General features: G+C 41.7%; 1 protein-coding gene across 1 annotated transcript in view; it reads left to right on the forward strand.

Annotated features, from left to right (window-relative positions):
* LOC138141172 (roundabout homolog 2-like) overlaps positions 1-12,052 on the forward strand; it is a 93,735-nt gene that overhangs the window by 10,039 nt on the left and 71,644 nt on the right. The window lies entirely within an intron of this gene.

Below are 12,052 nucleotides of genomic sequence, written 5' to 3' on the forward strand. Positions count from 1 at the left end.
AGGGTAAAAATTGGACTATACCGGATATCCACGCGACAAATAAACAATAGTTGCGATTTTTTTTTTTGAAAATTCATTTGACAATACATATTTTATTCTAAATGTGGTGTCTTTCTATGTATGTATGCATTTTGAGTCTTGGTTTAACTTGGTCCAGTCCAGGCCGCTACGTTCCGATTTGAATTTTTCAAAAATTGAAAAATTAAAATGCAATATCTAAACCGACCGGATGACACAACAAAACGAAAGAACCTAATCACAGACACGTTATTAATCTGTAAAAGTCGGACTTCCAACGCGTTCCGAATGCAAACACGCCACCAAAGCAGAGCATTAATCCCGATTTGTGACGTTCATTTGCTTTGTAGATAATTCAATGTTTTTGAACTCCTAAACCGTGTGTCACGCTCCCGATAAAGTTGCCACAGACTAAATTAACGCCGTTACGTAATCTAATAATTACGGCCGACACGTGTTTCGGCATACGGCACAATGTACGTAATTTTCAATGGTTATTTAAATTCGTTCCGAAGCGGTACGTCACTCCATTCATTTAAATTGGTAATTCAGGAAAACGTTGACCGACACACAACACAACCGACTAAATATAAAATGTCCGTGGAAACGGTCGTTCATCGCGCGGATTTGTCCCAGAAGTGTCAACACGACGTTGCTGCGCCCCACACGTGCCCCAAGATCTCGACGTCCGGGGGTGCGCACGCCACTGGTCCAGAAAACAATCGCTTTGATTTAATTTACGGTTCAATTACTCGCAGTATTAAGTCCAATTAGGGCCATAAAATCCGATGTTTATTCGTTGCGAAGCGTTCCGCCGCCGCCATACAATGTAAATCAGGTACGTAAACGGCCACACTTTTCCATTTTTTTTCCACAATCAATTGTTTGATATTCCAAGGCTAGCCGGATTCGATCGCTACTCTTCTCCACCCACACGACGATAAACAATGGACAGTCTGCCCGGCTACCGTTGGTATAAATCCACCCGTAATCCAATATGGCCGTATCTCAGATCTGTCCCGTGTACCCATTTACATATTGTAACTAGCGGTGCGTAATTAATTAGACGAGATAAAAATGGAGGAGAGTAACCCGACCCGGTGCAGCGACGACTCCGGGATTTATGCTGAAAAGTCGTCTCTTCGATTTCCAGACTCCGGACTCGTCCGGATCCAGTTTGCTGACGGTGCGTGCGAGCGTCGTAAATCAGGACTTGTTTGGAGATGTGGAAACGTTGCCAAAAATAGAAGCGCCGCTAATTATGGCGATTTGTCGTCGTTCCTAATTAAAGGAAAAATTCAAATTCAATTCAAATTTGAGACACCGGATAATTAGTGCGATTAGAGATCAGGACGTGTTTCCGTGAGGACGTTTCGAAATCGGGTCTCGAGTTACGACTCCGACGGACACGACTCCGGCGAGTACAATGGCCGCTTTCATCTTCCGTGACGATTGATTGACCGGTGATTTTTTCCTTCCCCAAGGATGGTGCAATTAGTCGTGTGGACGAGGGGACCTCCTAAGAATTTTTCTACGTAATTGCCGGTTCAGATCGTTCGCGTTTCAACAATTCACGTGATGTAATTCGCTCTAAGTAAATAAACAAATAGTCGGTGTTTACTTACGAAAACACCTTGAGCGATTCTACATAGATGAAATCTAAACAGATTTATTTTGTTATCTTTGGTGAGCCTTAAAAATGTACAAACAAGGACTTTATTGCCAGTCACAGATAAACATCAGCGCAATTTCCGCGAGGTTTTTATTGTGTTGCCTTCAGAAATATTCGTAAAACTGTAGGTATGCTTTTTTAAGTGGCTTTTAATATGGAAATCTGAGTTAGTAACCGCTAACTTTTACGTGAGCTGCTTTATTTGAACTGTGCTAAACGGTGCCGATCTACCGAAGGAATCGGGAAAATAAACGATATCAAGTACCACTATAAAAAGAAATCAATACCAAAACCCATAAATAACTTGATTGTATGTAAATTGAAATAAATAATGTAAACTTTTAAATAAAACAATAAGTTGTACCAATTGTTAAACAAATCAAGGTTCTCAATTTTCTTAAACAAAAATGTTTCAATCAAACGTTTTGCAAACATAACATAACCGTAATTTGAGATACTTACAAACTACGAGTATATTTACAATTACAAAATATTTATTTATTTATATGAATAAAGCACCGCCATTTTTGGTAAGCGGGAAGTTTACATACACGAGGACAGCGAATGCGCAATTCCTCGTAAATTATTATTAGAACATATCTTTTATAAAACTTAAAAAGATGAATCAGGCAGCATTAATTTTTGTACTGCTATTGCACCACTTAAGTGACAAGCTAAAATTAAAAAACTACATTGAAGTGGGTGCATTTATAGTTCTATTACAATTATTTCCATTAAATGAATTAATAACTAGTGGTTGTTTGTGTTTTATTTATTTCGGTAACAAATTAATAAAACTTGGTTAAGTGCAAGTGTATTAAAGTTTGAAATAAAGTTCTGTAAACTATAAGCGTATTTTATTTCACCCTATGAATAAAATGAATACAATTATAGAGACATACAAGTTTTTTTAAATATTTTTGAAGTTGCAAAAAAAAGTGCAAAAAGTATTTAAATACAATGATCAGTACATCTAAAGATACCAGTCAAGAGTAAAACATATAAATAGTCAACAACGTCAAATTTTTGAAAACTAAAACTGTAACGCCAAATAAAAATTATTTGATAGATACTAAAGAAACTTTTTTTAAAATAAAAAGCAAACAAAACAGAAGAAAGCAAAGAATTAAACTGCAGTTATGCCATATATAATTAGGACTGAATAATTTTAAATTTCATTTTCTCTAAAATGAAAAAAAAATATTTCGGTACCAACAAACTCTTATTATTTTATTACCTTACTAGTTTTGGAGAATTTAAAGTAACAAGTACTAAGTCTTGAAATACGTACACACATATCTGGAACAGCATAATGAAAAAAAGTGAAAACAACAGATTCTGAAACTGTGGGAGGAAACAAACAGCAGAATCAAATAGTTTGTTGGGAAAAAAGCGAATTGAGGAAGTGGAAAGCAGAATTACTGAATTAAAAAAGTGGAAAATGTCCACGAAGTGAAAAAAAATCAATGACTAAGTCACAGATAAAATGAAAAATTTGTGAGGGATTTATGTCAAAGGGAAAATTTTTTCGAGTGTATAATAATGTCAAAAGTTTTAGTTTGGATATGTATTTTGAATATTCAGGAAGATTGTAAGGAAATATAAAAATAAACGAGTAAGAAATGAAGCTTCAAGTAAAGGATATTGTTTCCCAATTAAGAATATAGAGAAAAAATGCAAAAAGCAAATCCAAAATTTCTTCTTTTGTTCTCTTAAACGGATCTACGAGTAACTAAAAGTCTACTAGGGAAAGATGTCACTTCTGGTGAATAGAAAAACTATACTATGTAGTACCATTGAAGTAAAAGAAATCTGATTTTTTGACTGTCTCAAAACTTGAATCGATATGATTATCAATTTAACCATGGTACCGCAGGAATCACCAGAACGTGTACAACACTGAAGATTTCTTTATTTTGTCCAGCAGCCTGTAGGATTGTCCCTTTTCTGACATTTACGTACTGCTCTATTGTACCACACGAAAAATGTCAAATATGCTTTACACTCGTGAACTTGTAGATGATAGATAATTCGGCCGAAACCTTCTCCGCATCGTCGGGAATGTGGACCATGTCCCATGCGAACAGGAGGAGCGGTCCCGACGAGGTCGAAGAAACGGTGCGTTCCGGTAGTCCACCTATCGCGTTTCGTCGAACCGAACAGAAACGAACGAAAGGCAAACCGAAGAAACAAAACTATCGACGTGGAAAACAAGTCGAACAAATATGTACACAATGGCCGCACCACAATATTTACGTCTTGGCTTGTCGATACATCCTTGAGAAATAATCTGCGGATTGGTCGCGTTCACTTACTTAGCCTTACACGAGATACACGGCGAGATAGCGAAGATAAGATCGAAGAGCAGGACAATGGGGCGTCCAGGGCACACCAGGATGCATTATACACACACACACACACATGCAAGAGGAGATATAATGTAGCTAATGCGTTGGCCGGAATGAGCGAATAAATATCCCAGCGCCATAAACCAGAGGAACAATAGCCTTCATATAAAAGTCGACGAGATATATGTGTGCGTCACGGCCGTTTTAATAACTCACACTGTATACGTGCGTTTGTCTCATGTTACTAATTCTAATCTGTATTAAATCAGGCACAAGAATAGGCGTTATACAGCTGATAAAATAAACGGACCGAGTCGACGGCCTTAAACAATCGGCAGTGAAGGCGGCCCACCCTGGTGGTGGGTACCGCGACACGACCTGGGCGGCTAGCGGGACCAGATGGACCTGGGGTTTTTTACTGGGGCTCGCGTGAAAACGCCCATTTAATGGGACAAGTGTTCGTGTAAATGGAGAATTAAGTGAAGCTCTAAAATAAATCAGGCCAAGGGTGCGTGATGTCACCGGGGCCGGTTCACATTTTCGTGGGTTATGGAAGGGAACGGAGTAAATGGAAGGTGGGCCCTTTCGAAGAATGTCGCCGGGGGTGGGGAAATAATCGAGTCAAAATTGGACCACGTCGACATAAAAAAATATCAATTAGGGGTTGTAACATCTCTTGCCACTCTTCTTCTTGTTCTTCTTTTTGTCTCGATAAACATTTTTGGAAATTTCGTCTGATCATGACTTCTTCAAATTTTTGACAATTACGAGTAAGTGATCCGCAACGTCTACGAGACAACGATATTACTCTTGCACCCGTTTCTTTCAAGGTTAAAAAAAATATTTTTTTCCAAAATTGTTCCCATGGAGGAATTTTTCAAAACGTGACGCTTATTTTCAACTTGTCGGTGGCGTTTTGCAACAACGCCAAATCTATCACATCACCGATTGGTGTGCCCTGTCAAACCAGCGAGACCCTCTCCGTGGAGCCCCCATTGTTCGAGGCCGTAGAAGATCTTGAAGCACCTCGGGCGTCAAACCAGATTAATAACCCCAAATTATTAAGTTAGCCGGTTCGATACCTACGAAGCGATGTTTCGTTGCCGTCGATATCGTCCTCAGTAATTGGCCTTAATGTGTCCAGAATTAATTATCCTAATACGCCATCAAGTAAATTGCTGGAGCATAAAATTATCCACCCATACATCAGGAGTTAATTTCTTAATGTAATCCAATCCGGTGGCGGTGACTCTGCCGCCGCAACACCAGTAACAAAAATCTCGCGACAACGAAAAATCGCGGCTCACCTAGTTTCTAATTATTTTTCGAGCGAAAGAACCAGTCCGACAATGTGAAAGCCGCAAATCCGCACGTTATTTAAATTTAATGTATTACGCCCCGGCGCGGCTCTTATATGGTCGGTGCGAGTCCGGTGACGGCAAAAACCCGGAGATTTTGCCGCGTTAATGGTCTCCACGCCGTCGTGTCGCCGCCACATTTGCGCGCTGGTCAGCGGAGTATTCGCTGTGTTTTCCCGGGGAGCAGGAAATGGAAGAAAGCAAAGTTGTTATTACCGCATCACGGAAAAGTTCCGCCAGAGGAAATTGATCTTCTGAGGGCACTCGATGGGAAAATCTCGACCACGAGGGCCAATAAAGTTTCTTGTGCGCGTCATTACACCTCTTCGCGCCGCGCGCTGCTGGTGCTTCTGCGGTTCTCGTCCCGAATCGCATCTCCACGCCTAATTACAAGTTCTGGGAAGTAAATCATGAATTACAAGAGGCCAGCAGTTATCTACTCGAGGCTGCGTCGCCGGCTCAGCGGTTTTCAAGAGACCGCCGCCTGTTGTGGACTAATAGCCCTAAGAGCTTTCCGTGGTCGGCAGTCTCGAGTCGAGTCGGCCGCGAGGTCAGCACTCCTCCGCGCAAAACCCGGACTGCCGCACTTCCAGGTCCGGGAGTCCGGTATCAATTTAATATCGTTTAAGCCGGCCGGACCAGTGACGACGACGATACGGGGTTGGGAACTATCCGGCGTGATAAATGCGTTATTAATTACAAAGCAGCCAGACCGTTGGCGATAATAAATGGTGCAGGGTAGAGACTGTGCAATTAGGCCCGGAGGATGGGCACACTAATAACAACTTCACCTGCGGCCGAACAATCACGGTGAGCGTCAAAACCGCCGCCCGAATGCCAAGATTAAAGCACCCCGTCCGGCGGTTTGTTGGGCCGGTAAACAGACGGATAATTTTTATTGTTGATCGCTGATTGCTCGACAAATATTGGCCGATGGAGCGTTATCGGTCATAACTGTGATAAGGCGCGTTTGTTTGGGTGTAATTAGCCGTCGAATGGGATAATGGGTGGCGACGATGCCGCCAACTCCAGGAATTCGAGTTTTGAACGAAACGAAACATTTCACTTGGAAAGGAGGAGATGCAATTTTTCTATTTCAAAATCCAGCAAAGGAGACACAAAAAAAACGTGTGTGCAGTGAGGTGAAGAAAAATGTTGTGATGTAATGAGAGAAAAGTACCTAGTACAAGACAAAGGAAAAATAAACTTGAGGGGGTTGAATAGTTTTGCAAAAAAATTGATGTGGATGGAAATTATTGGCTTTGATGGGAAAATATTCGTCTTAAAATTTCTAATTTAGGCCCGGTTTCTGAAACGCCATGAATGAATAGTAATCGAGAAATTAAATGCGACGTTACCATAGAAACGAACAAAATTAACCAATCACATTGCAGAATTTTGAATTTGTAGGACTGTTAAAGTTATGCGTCCATTAAATTCGTGTTCAGAAGAAGGAAAGAATTTTGATTTTGTTCTGTTTTTCGGTATTCAATGTAATGAAGCTAGACTTCATTCAGAAATGTGTTGCCTAATAAAGTTAATTTTGGAAAATTTGAGACAGAAATTAAATTTAAAAAAGTTAAAAATACTGAAAGCCGTAGAAGTGCGGGTTACGAATATGGAGAAAAATAACATAATACATAGTACATAACATGATGAAAATATGACAAACATCAAAATTTATAGTGGGAAGTTTATACGCACTTCAAAATGCACTAGAATACATTAATTAATTAGAGCATAATTTCAAGGCCCTGTTTAGTGCTTTTTATGTCAACCAATCTCTCGCTGGACAAACTATACAAGTAGGTACATAATTTGTGCAACATCAAGTCTTTGTGAAATAAAATTACATATTGCAAAAAAAAACCAAATTATGAATCGATAGAATTAAATAAATTTAATTTTCCGGTGAAAATGATAAGCCAAAAATTCATTTTGTATTTTCTTTATTTCTGTGGTAAATTAAGTAAAGCACCAAAGTGGTGGATGGTTTATTTATCTAAACCTGACTTAAGAAAACGCTTTAACTATAAGTGAAGACCCCATTAAATTATACCCAGGATTTTTTTAATTATAAGCCGACAAGGCATACATACAAATGTATACAATTACGTAATTTGCAATATGTTTAGAAGATATTTTTTTGTTAACAAAACCTTTTCAAAAAGAGATGAAAAAATCTAGAATCAATGCTGACCTCCACTGTCCCTTTTTAACACATCCCCACTTGAAGCTTAACATAAAGAATTAATAATAATAATTTATTGATCGCTTGACAAATTCGAATTTCCGATAATGATTAACTGTTGAAATATTGATCGGTCCGCTCTTGAAGAATGTTCGAAACACCTGGAGGTCGGCTCGAAATTTGTCTGAACGACGTGATGTATGTCTCCTCGTCGGTCGGAATTTCGTCTGAGAGGGAATTCGAGTCGGTCGAGATGGATGCGATGAAGAAACATTTTCGACTGCACTTACGAAACCCAAAGAGGAAAAGTGCTGTTGGCACCAGGTGCTCTCGCCGGCGACACTTGTCGCAATTAAATCCCGTGGACCCGGCTGTAAATTCGGAATTGGCCGTGACGTTATCAATTAAGCCCTCCTAGTTCAATTGAAAAGCTTCGATTTCGTCTCACGCACAGTCCTTCTCCCAAGCCCAAATAATAAATCTATATCGCGTGCTCGTAGGTAACACATTAGACTCGCCCAGGCCGAAATAAGCGCTTAATGTGTATTAATGCCTTCATAATCAGCAGGTAGCTGCTTTTATTACGGCAGTAATTAACGTGTACTACAATGAAAACAATAGAACGATCGATATTTCAGATTCCCTCCTGAAAGCTAATGGGGTTCTAATAGGGAATTTATTGTTCGCACTCGACGGGGCTAGAGCGCATTATCGGGAATTATTTTGCAATCGCCGAAGAACAATGACACGTGTTTGTCGCTGGCAGAGGAACCATTATTTCGCCCATCATGCATCCGACAACCGACTGTCAATGGCGCGGTTTGAAATGTTTGATTAATTACTGTAGGAAGATCGTTACTCGCCAAGGTCCACCCGGGGGGACTCCACGGCCCCCGACGACGAGGTTAAAGAAAGTTCTTCCAAAATATGAAACACAAATCGGAAATCAAACAAAGAGAGAAAAATAAAAATATGACGAACTGGATAATAGAGGAATACAGGAAAAAGGAGAGGGGAAGAGAGGTGGAAAGGGGACGAAAAAGACACTGGAAACTGCAAGGAGAGAAGACAGTTGATGCATGTGATAAAAAAATCAGATCAGAAATCAAAGGAAAATCTAGCATTAACGAGATGAGTAGGGTTTTTGTGAGAAAGGGGAAGGAATAGCGTGGTGGACTAGGATAAAAGAGTAGTTTTAGGGTTATCTCATTAAAAAGAGGAGATTTTGTTTTGTACGGCTGTTGGGGTGATTATTGAGAAGCAATTATTGTTAAGCCTAGGGTTGGGATTTAGTTGCAGACATTCGTAAACCCGGAAGGTAAGAAAACATTGAAGCCGTCACTGTCACTATCGGCGAAGAAGAAGAAGAAGTATTTGTCGCTATGAAAGGAGCCTTTATTTCGCTGATCATCTCCTCGGCGACTGTCATTGGCGCGTCTCGAAATGTTTGATTAATTACCTCGCTCATCTTGCGCAACGAATTCCACCCGGAGCGCTCCTCTTCCTCCTCCTCAGAATAATTCATTCCGTGTCTCGACGCCCTTGCGGGGCCCTCCTCGCGAGACCGCATCATCATTTTTTCAAACGCACCAAACATCAAACGGAAATATTCGACGGCGCCTCCGAGTCGGATATTGATAATCGCCGTTTCAGGGTAGTTCCCCGCGTCCGCCATTACCATATTCATGACCACCTTCGATTCGAGACACGTTTTCAGTTGACGGAAACGGCTCGGATTCCTCTTCGCACCGATTGTTTACGACGATCTGAACAAATGACTTTCCACAGGCAGAAAAAACCAACGCTCCAGATGAGCGATTCGGGCGTCTGGTCACGGGACCAGATAGTGTCAACTTTTTTTATGGGTACAGATAGTACGCCAAGACGATTCATTAATTACCTCCTTAATTACACGGAGAAAGTAGACTTCCCTTTGATCGGCGAGTACCAGCGGCGGCGGTACTCTCGACGATAAATCGACCGAAATTAATAACCCGGGACGAAAGAACGAGCAGTACCTTATCGAATTAAGTCTTCGAGGCGCCGGACGCTCAGATTATGGGGTACCGCACGGAGCACCTTCATGTCCGCTCTTGACTCGCCAAATATTGTCGTCTGGTAGGCTCCATCGATCGCACTCTATTTCCGTCGCACCTCCGCCAGTAACTCTTCGAGAAGTGTCGAGATTGAGTGGTGTGGGTGTCGATATTCGCGCCACCCCCAAAGCAATATATTTCCGCGTGTGTGTATTGTCTGTCTGTGGTTGACGCCCTCTTCGAGTTATCAAGTGAAGCCGCTCTGATCGCACATGTCCGTATTATTGCCATGCAGAAAAGCGACATGCGATTGGCGTTCCCTCGCACGCACTGTCAATAACAAGAACGCTGCAACTTGAGTCCAATTCAAATATCCGTCTCTGAATAATTCATGCACTTTCCAATAGACATCGTTCGCGGATATTGTGTTGCTTTCAGCGTTTCTCCCGGAATTATTGAAACTGCGGCCACCTGTAATCGGGTTATACCATCGAAGGGGAGTTTTCCGGAGAGGTGCGACCGCACCAGGAAGCGGCGGAAATGGGGGTCCCCACGAAAAAGGAGATTTATTGCCTGGTTTTTACCTGGAAATTCGGTCTTGAACGGTCACCTGTCGGTGGTGTATGACGCCGGCTTTGTCCGAGAGCCTATGATACTGGCAGATGTGAAAACGGACATTAGGGTGTTTACGCTCAAACGATAAACTACAATGAGCCCCCATCCCTTGTTATCGATGGCTTTCTTCACAAACAACGCAGTTTTTAGAAACTACAACAAAGCACGGTTTATCTCCTGATCGTCACTAACAAGACCAACACTTAAGACTCTCCTGAAAGCACCGGTGAAGTAGAATTTTCTTTGGAGGGTTGTTTTTAAGATACCGAAAGAAACAAATCTCGAATAATTTAGTGAAGGGTTGCATTTGGCGTCTCCGTTCGCGCCACCATCACCTTCGACTTCAGCTGCATTTTTTCGCCCCCCGAAACTTAATCCCCGGTCCATTTGCTGTTCTCCCCTCGCCTTATCGCTTTCTCATTTCCGGCCCGTTATCGCTCACCGACGCGTCAATACGGTCCGAATCGAAGGGGGGGACCGTTCGCCTCTTCCAATCTCGCCCCCGTAAATTCGACTAACCAATTTAATTATTTTAACTGCGCCTCGAAGCGTATATCCTCCGGCCGTATTTTTAGATCAAGAGAGTAAAAGTTAAACAAGTTGGGTGATTGTATAAAATATGCATGTGGAGTCTTGGGCGAACATCAAAGGGAGTAGCGCGGCGCGTTTTTTACCGGTCCCCCTCCACAGATGAAATGCGCTCGATATGAGAATTTTAATTCGATTGGGAGCGCGGGGGGAGCTAATGAGACAAATTGGGTTCGTTTTTAATTGGGTGCCTCGCTGGATACTGATTCGGGAGAGAGGGCATCACCTGGGGGCCCTGATCGATACGAGTCGTGTAATCATCTTTCGCGTAGAAAAGTGATTGAGCCGGAAGATAATGAGTAAAATTAATAGACAACAAGAAAATATAAAGGAGATTAAGAGTTTAGTTTCATTAGACATGCTTATTCAAAAGAAAAAACTTGCCCTTTAGAGCTCTTGGTAATAAGTCCTCTGTAGAAGAACAAGGGTTCTACAGAAAGATTTAAGACAGAGAACAGTAAAGACAAGAGCGGTAACAATACTGCAGAGAAAACAGGAGATAAAAAGAGAAACACAAAAACATGTGCACAAAAAGAGAAGGAATCTAATGATTTAAACGAGGGAAGGAAGAAGACAGAAGATAAAAAAGTATAAGTATGGAAAAGGGTTTAAAGACTTTTGATAGTGGCGTTGGCATAGATATTTAGATACATACTTTTTTTTTGTGAAGGAAAAAATTTGATACACATGGCATAATAGTTACAAAATTGAAAACCTCGAATCAAATGAATTCCAAAAACGTGTTAGCTATTTATTAAGTCAGATAACACAAATTTAAGTCGCTCCTGAATCTGTACACGATCTTCACATTCTCGAGCAGCCTCCCCCACAGGCCGACCTGGACTGCTTGCGCGTCCCAAACGTAACTTGCGGAGAATGTTGCCCCCCAAATCCCGGCTGGCCACCATACATCCCGAAATCCTGCATCGGCGCCCCGTATTCGGGGAAACAAGGTTGCATCGGACAGTTGAGGTTGGGCGGAGGGAAACAAGGTTGAGTCGGACAGTTGAGATTGGGCAGAGGGTAAGAAGACGGGGTGCTGCCAAAGAATGGCTGCATCGAAGCAGTGGGAGAAGCGTAGGGATTTTGATTGAACATCATCTGGGAGGGCATGCTGCAAGGAGGGGAAGGAGGGGGACACTGAGGAGAAGCTTTGGCTGACAAGTCTTCGATCTTGGTGGCTCTTCCCTTTCTGGACTTCTTGTAACGGTAGAGAGAGTGTCCGT

This window comes from Tenebrio molitor, chromosome 1, assembly GCF_963966145.1.
Source record: "Tenebrio molitor chromosome 1, icTenMoli1.1, whole genome shotgun sequence".
In the NCBI taxonomy this organism is placed as follows: domain Eukaryota; kingdom Metazoa; phylum Arthropoda; class Insecta; order Coleoptera; family Tenebrionidae; genus Tenebrio; species Tenebrio molitor.